The 8,058-nt window shown below is 37.2% G+C and overlaps 1 long non-coding RNA gene across 1 annotated transcript; it reads left to right on the plus strand.

Annotated features, from left to right (window-relative positions):
* The first annotated feature begins 6,071 nt into the window (after positions 1–6,071).
* Positions 6,072–7,251, plus strand: LOC139892002 (uncharacterized). The gene is made up of 4 exons (XR_011773947.1): positions 6,072–6,287; positions 6,384–6,449; positions 6,526–6,590; positions 6,959–7,251. It is a non-coding gene; the product is annotated as an uncharacterized lncRNA (long non-coding RNA).
* Positions 7,252–8,058: the final 807 nt, after the last annotated feature.

Below are 8,058 nucleotides of genomic sequence, written 5' to 3' on the forward strand. Positions count from 1 at the left end.
GAGTTTACACGTCAGTGGAACGTCGCCATATACGGTGGTCCAAAGGTGCCATCATATCGACTAGACGAGTAATTGAATTATTGTTTGTGGAAATGTTATTGATCATTGATCATAAATAGTCAAAAGATAAACATAATGATAATTAAGACTTTTTAATCACCAATAGAAATCAGTTCCTTGTCACTCAAAGTTGTTAGGTTTATGTTTTAGTTTTACTCAAGGATAACTTATAGTGGTTTGACACTCAAGTTATTTTAAGGGTAAATGGTAATTTTCTATCCAAGTTACTTGTAGAGTGCTATTATCTTTTACTTCGATGTATGTGGCACAATCAGGTTAATTCGCAACTGTTTCCGACTGCTTTCTGTTGGAGATATGGGGAACTTTAAACAATTAGAGGGAAGATTCCAGGAAACTCACACGAAGCTTCCACGAAGTTGTTAGGAAACTCACATGTAGCTTCCACGAAGTTGTTAGGAAACTCACATGTAGCTTCCACGATGTTGTGAGGAAATTCACATGTAGCTTCCACGAAGCTGTCAGAAAACTCGCATGTAGTCTCCATGAAGCTGTCAGGAAACTCACATGAAGCTTCAAAGAATTGTTTTTAACTTACTCCTTAAATCATTCTATAAATAGACCCTCTTGTAACTCATTGTAAACACACCACAAATATTCAGTAAATACATTCTCTAGTTGGTCCGTGGACTAAAACAATCACAACGATTGCATATAACCACGTTATCTCTTGTGTCAATTTACATTTCTTGCATTTATAATATTTCGTTCATTAAGTGGGTTAGTAATCTTGTAGAATTACTATCGGTGAGTGATCTTGTTGAATCACTTACGTTGTTTTGGGTCCTAGTATCCTTACAACTGGTATCAGAGCAAAAGGTTTCGTTAAGGGAACGATGGCGGAAGACGGGAAGTTTAGAATCGACCGATTCGATGGGAGAGACTTTGGCTTTTGGAAGATGAAAATTGAAGATTACTTGTATCAAAAGAAGCTACACCAACCCTTGTTAGAGACCAAGCCTAAAAGCATGAACGATGCCGATTGGACGCTTTTGGATCGTCAAGCTTTGGGCGCTATTCGTCTTTCACTTGCTAAGAACGTTGCATACAACGTTGTGAATGAGAAGACGTTGCTTGCTTGAAAGCACTCTCTAACATGTATGAGAAACCTACCGCTTCTAATAAGGTATTTCTCATGCGTCAATTGTTCAATACAAAGATGAAAGAAGGTACGAGTGCAACGGATCATATCAATGAATTTAATAATATCGTTTCAAGGCTTGAATCGGTAGAGATTAAGTTTGATGATGAACTAAAAGCACTAATCTTGCTTTCATCATTACCGGAAAGTTGGTCGGGTACGGTTACCGCGGTTAGTAGCTCTACGGGAACTACTAAGCTAGCGTTTGAAGCAATAAGAGATTTGATTCTTGGTGAAGATACTCGTAGGAGAAACTCGGGGGAATCGACATCCAGTTCTTTGTTAAGTACCGACAACCGTGGTAGGAAATTTGATTGCGGTGAGAAGAAGGGTAGAAAGAAGTCTAAGAAGAGGTATCCATCGAAAGATAGAAGTGAAGCTGTTTGTTGGGGTTGCAATCAAAAAGGGCACTTTCAAAGGAAATGTAAAAATGGTCCGGCGAAAGGTGTGAACTTTATCGCGGAAGAAAGTGATGATGCACTTTTATGTAGTGTTGAAAATTCTATAGAGTCTTGGATTTTGGATTCGGGAGCTTCGTTTCATGCTACTCATGTCAAAAGCATGATGCAGAATTTTCGTTCATATCAAGGCAAGGTGAGATTGGCAGACGACAAACAATTCAATATAGAGGGCATTGGAGATGTTGTATTGAAGACTACTCTTGGCTCTAATTGGACTTTGAAAAACGTAAGATACATTCCTAAATTAAAAAGGAAACTTATTTCAGTTGGTCAATTAGATGATGAAGGTAACGCGGTTACTTTTGAAAACCGCCAATGGAAGGTGGTTAAGGGTAGTTGTGTAGTGGCTCGTGGACATAAAAGGGGAACTCTTTATATGGTTTAAGTGTTTGATGAAGACACGGTGGTTGCTACAGTTAATGTTGAGTCCGAATCAACTCTATGGCACCGAAGACTCGGGTATATGAGTGAGAAGGGTATGAAGATGCTTGTTTCGAGTGGGAGAATTCCGGATTTAAAAAAGGTAGAACTTGGGTTTTGCGAACCATGTGTATATGGGAAGCAAAAGAAGGTGACTTTTGGGAAATCGGGAAATGCTCCTAAGTTGGAGAAATTGGAGCTTGTTCATACGGATGTATTTGGTCCAACGAATGTAGAATCACATGGAGGTTCTCGCTATTATGTCACCTTCATTGACGACTCCACTCGAATGGTATGAGTTTATTTTCTTAAAGCTAAATCTGATGTATTTAATACATTTGTGAAGTGGAAAGCTATGGTAGAAAATGAGACTAACTTGAAGGTCAAGTGCTTGAAGTCGGATAATGGAGGGGAATATGGTAGTCTTGAGTTTAAAGACCATTGTGCAAAGCTCGGTATTAGAATGTTGAAAACAGTACCAGAAACACTGCAACACAATGGGGTCGCCGAACGTATGAATCGTACGTTAAATGAAAGGGCTATGAGTATGAGACTACATGCCGGTTTGCCTAAAATGTTTTGGGCGGATGCGGTTAACACGGCGGTTTATTTGATAAATAGGGGACCCTCAACACCGTTGGGTTTTCGAATTTCCGAGGAAGAATGCCAAGATAAGAATGTGAGTTATAATCACCTTAGGATCTTTGGGTGTAATGCTTATGTGAAGACCAAAGATGCGGATAGAGACAAGCTTGAAGCTAAGTCAAAGAAGTGTACTTTCATAGGTTACGGGTCGGATGAAATGGGTTATCGTTGTTGGGATAATGAGGCTAGAAAAGTGATTCGTTCTCGTGATGTTACCTTTGATGAAGATTCGGTTTATGGCAAACCGGAAACGGGGAGTTCTAAACCGGGTCATGTTACTTTTGACGATGTTTCTATTGATGATCTTGCAGGTTCTAGTGGGAGTACGGGTAACAATGAATTGCCAATTAACGGTGAGGCGTCAGAAAATGCTAATGATGGAAATGATTCGGAAAGCGGTGATGATTCCGAACATAGTGCGAGTTCTATTGATGAGGAGGACACAAATGAAACCGGTCCAACCATTTCGGTTGCTCTTACACTAAGACGCTCGACTAGAGTGCACAAACCTAATCCTAGGTATTCTCCATCAGCAAACTACTTGCTCTATACCGAGAATGGTGAACCCGAAAGTTACTTTGAGGCAATGAAGACAAAAGAATCCATACAATGGGAGCTTGCCATGAAAGAAGAGATGGGGTCACTTGAGAAAAATAAAACTTGGTCACTAGTGAAGTTACCTCATGATAAAAGGGCGTTGCAAAGTAAATGGGTGTATCGAATCAAGAATGAGTTGGATGGCAAGAAAAGGTACAAGGCTCGTTTGGTGGTTAAAGGCTTTCAACAAAAGAAAGGAGTTGACTACCAAGAGATATTTTCACCGGTGGTGAAGATGACTACTATTCGTTTGGTACTTTCTATGGCTGCATCCGAGGACTTACATCTAGAGCAACTAGATGTGAAGACCGCATTCTTACATGGTAACCTTGATGAAGAGATCTATATGAGGCAACCCGAAGGCTTTGAGGTAAAGGGTAAAGAGAAGTGGGTTTGTAAGCTAAAGAAAAGTTTGTATGGATTGAAGCAAGCACCTCGGCAATGGTACTTGAAGTTTGACGAGTTTATGAAGAAGATTGGTTTCTTAAGATGTGAAGCGGATCACTGTTGCTACTTGAAGAAATTCAAGTCTTCTTACATAATCTTATTGTTGTATGTTGATGACATGTTACTTGCAGGTTCCAACATGTCCGAAATCAACAAGTTGAAGGGATTACTTTCCCATGAGTTCGAGATGAAAGATCTTGGTGGTGCTAGGCAAATACTTGGCATGAGTATTGTGCGTGATCGTGTGAAGGGTACTCTATACTTGTCTCAATCCAAATATATTGAGAAAGTTATAGAGAGGTTTAACATGGAAAATTCAAAGGATCGTTCTATGCCTTTGGGTAGCACGATAAAGCTATCGAAAAGTCAATCACCTAAAACGGAAGAAGACAAAATGGAGATGGAAAAGGTTCCATATGCATCGGCCGTGGGTAGTGTTATGTACGCCATGGTTTGTACAAGACCCGATATTGCTCACGCAGTGGGAGTTGTAAGTCGTTATATGTCTAATCCGGGGAAAGAGCATTGGGAAGCGGTTAAATGGTTACTTCGTTATTTGAAAGGTACTTCTAATATGGGATTGTGCTTCTCTAAAAGCAATGTCATACGTAGAGGTTATGCGGATGCTAATTTGGGTGGATGTGACGATTCGGGGAAAAGCACTACGGGTTATGTTTTCACAATAGGGAAGACGGCGGTTAGTTGGATGTCTCGACTACAAAAAAGTGTTGCTTTATCAACCACCGAAGTCGAATATATGGCTATTGCAGAAGCTTCTAAAGAGCTTGTTTGGTTGAAAAACTTCTTAGGTGAGTTGGGTAAAAGACAAGACTATTGCGTCTTGAATTGTGATAATCAAAGTGCGGTTCATCTTGGGAAGAATCCGGTGTTTCATAGTCGTACGAAACACATCAAGATAAGGTATCATTTTATTCGACAACATATAAATGATGGTACTTTATTATTGGAGAAAATCCTTGGTACGAAGAATCCTGCTGATATGTTTACTAAGGTTGTTACGACAGAGAAATTGAAGTTTTGCATTACCTCAATTGGTCTTCTAATGAATTGATGAGAGAAGACCCCAACTAGAGAATTAGAGAGTTAATGTTTCAATTCTAACAAGTAGTGTTGAAGACCTTGTATCGAAAGTCTGCTCATCCGAAGTATGTGTTGAGTGTGCGTGTCCCAAATGGAGTTTGTCGGTATAATGGTGATTTAACATTCTTGGTTAGATCGTTGATATTTTGGGTTGACGAAGGTTGGGTTTGTTCAAAGTCTCCAAGTGGGAGATTGTTGGAGATATGGAGAACATTAAACAATTAGAGGGAAGATTCCAGGAAACTCACACGAAGCTTCTACGAAGTTGTTAGGAAACTCACATGTAGCTTCCACGAAGTTGTTAGGAAACTCACATGTAGCTTCCACGAAGTTGTGAGGAAATTCACATGTAGCTTCCACGAAGCTGTCAGGAAACTCACATGTAGTCTCCATGAAGCTGTCAGGAAACTCACATGAAGCTTCAAGGAATTGTTTTTAACTTACTCCTTAAATCATTCTATAAATAGACCCTCTTGTAACTCATTGTAAACACACCACAAATATTCAGTAAATACATTCTCTAGTTGGTCCGTGGACTAAAGCAATCACAACGATTGCATATAACCACGTTATCTCTTGTGTCGATTTACATTTCTTGCATTTATAATCTTTCGTTCATTAAGTGGGTTAGTAATCTTGTAGAATTACTATCGGTGAGTGATCTTGTTGAATCACTTACGTTGTTTTGGGTCCTAATATCCTTACACTTTCCCTAACATGCTACTACTATACAATCTTGTATGGTTACTTAAGTTCTTTTAAGGTGACAGTTAAAAAGTAGTTGGTTATACGAGTACGTGGTAACGGCTTTAAAAACTCATAAATTGTATATTGGGAAAATGGCACCAAAATGTATTGAACTTTCATCAAAATCCTATTGTATGCATTCAACTTTATATTTTCTCTTATTGTATGCATTCAACCTGTTGTAACAGGTTACCTTCTAGGTCACCTTCTAAATATTTACATCTTTAGTCCCTCATATTTGTAAATTCTAATTTCATTAGTCCTTCTATTAAACAAAACATTTATATCTTCATACATTCATCATCTTCATCTTGTCTAAATTATATATTAATTATATATCCATAAATAAGTGTGTAATATTGATCATTTTGTTGGATTTATATACATGTTTTATTGCTCAAGTTGATGCACTACAACAAAATGATGAATGTCTTTAAGATTGGTTCCTGAACATTAGTTGCAGAAGAACATATAACTCATTTCTTTTAGGACTGGTTCCGATCTGTATCAGTATTCTGTAATATGTTGTAATTTACTAAATCTTCTTTCTTTTAAACCCTTTCAATTGGTTTGAAGTCAGCGGAGAAGATCGTATTCAATTTCTTCACAACCAAAGTACCGCAAACTTTGAAGCACTTTCCGAAGGAAGGGTAAGTCTTTGAGGTATTAATTTAGATGTGCTGTTGAGCTATTCGTGGTAGTAACTCTTGTCGAAGTTCATGTAATAATGTTACTGAATCTTGTAGGGATGTGACACTGTCTTTGTAACTCCAGCTGCTCGAACAACTGATATTGCACATGCATGGATCATGGTAATATTATTCCCCTATATTTTCTATAAATTGCTTCAAAAGTTTTTAAGACTTAAAAGTGTTACTGATTTTGCAGAAAACCGCTATTACACTTGTTGTATCACCATCAACAACTGGAAGTATCATTGAAATGCTCAGGAAGTATGTAACTACTCTTTTGTATTTACTAATTCGTCGTTTCACATTTATTATATATGGCATTATAGGTTTTTTTTAATATTGATGTTATACTTGCTAACTTGTCCAAAAAGATATTATACGAGTAAACACATATTAATATATATTCAGCATCTAATGATCTTCTTATAAAATATTTATATTGGGAGTGTAGGTACATATTTTTTGCTGATAAGGTAGAAATTGAAGACATTAGTAACAAGACATGCCTGTTTGCACTTATAGGACCTAAAAGCAATCAAATATGGCTCTCATGTTTAACTTAAGCTTCCTACCGATGCTCAATTGTATTCTCTATTTTTGAATTTTTCTAATCTTTGGCATTGTAACAGGTGATGGTGGATTTAAATCTCGGTGATCTTATTGGACAGCCTTATGGGTCTCATAAGCATTATAATGTGAGTCCTTTCTTTAGAGTTTAGACAAGATGAAGATGATGAATGTATGAAGATATAAATGTTTTGTTTAATAGAAGGATTAATGAAATTAGAATTTACAAATATGAGGGACTAAAGATGTAAATATTTAGAAGGTGACCTAGAAGGTAACGTGTTATAACAGGTTAAATGCATACAATAGGAGAAAATATAAAGTTGAATGCATACAATAGGACTTTTGAAAGTTGAATGCATACAATAGGATTTTGATGAAAGTTCAATGCATTTTGGTGCCATTTTCCCTTGTATATTATCATCTTGTGTACCCTGTTATTTTAATTTCATATATTTTAAGATGGTGGGGGCTTGTGAAGTTTTTGAGTAGCTTCTCTAGTGATGTGAATTCAAAGAATATTAGCCGATCAAAGTATACAGATAGGTAATCAATTTGTATTAATATTCATTGGCAGATGCTTTTTCTGAGTCACGATATTGACAGGTGGATTGGAAATTCAATTAGCTTTCCTATATATTTTACATTAGGGGCATTGTGGTCATTTCGAAAAAGGGAATATCAAGGTATCCCGACCACTGGCAAGATGTTGGTGGCCGGAAGTGGTGAAAGCAAACCGGGTGACTTGTGTTTTTGAATACTCCTATCTTTTTAAAGGAGTATTCCAATCGCATCTTTATGATGCTCGATGAGCTTAATTTCGATTTACGATATTCATTTTAGACTAAAGGGGTGGTTTCCTACGCATTTGAGCCTAAATATGCTTGATCAGTAACTATAGATAGCCAAGGCTTGTATTTGTGAGTGGTTGAGGTGGTTGACTGTTCAAGATTTGCTATTCTGTGAGATTTGATTATGGTTTAAAAAAATTGAGATACACAACAAAGTAACAAACTACTTACCTTCCTACTTTTTTGATAATTAATGTTTTGTAGAGCCTAAACATCCCAAAACCACTGATGGTTATCAAATTCTCGCTTAAACTAACAAATAGTTAAACATGTTTTTTTCATGATAAGCTACCCCATAAATAAAGGAACAT

This window comes from Rutidosis leptorrhynchoides, chromosome 2 (assembly GCF_046630445.1).
Source record: "Rutidosis leptorrhynchoides isolate AG116_Rl617_1_P2 chromosome 2, CSIRO_AGI_Rlap_v1, whole genome shotgun sequence".
NCBI classification, from domain to species: Eukaryota; Viridiplantae; Streptophyta; class Magnoliopsida; order Asterales; family Asteraceae; genus Rutidosis; species Rutidosis leptorrhynchoides.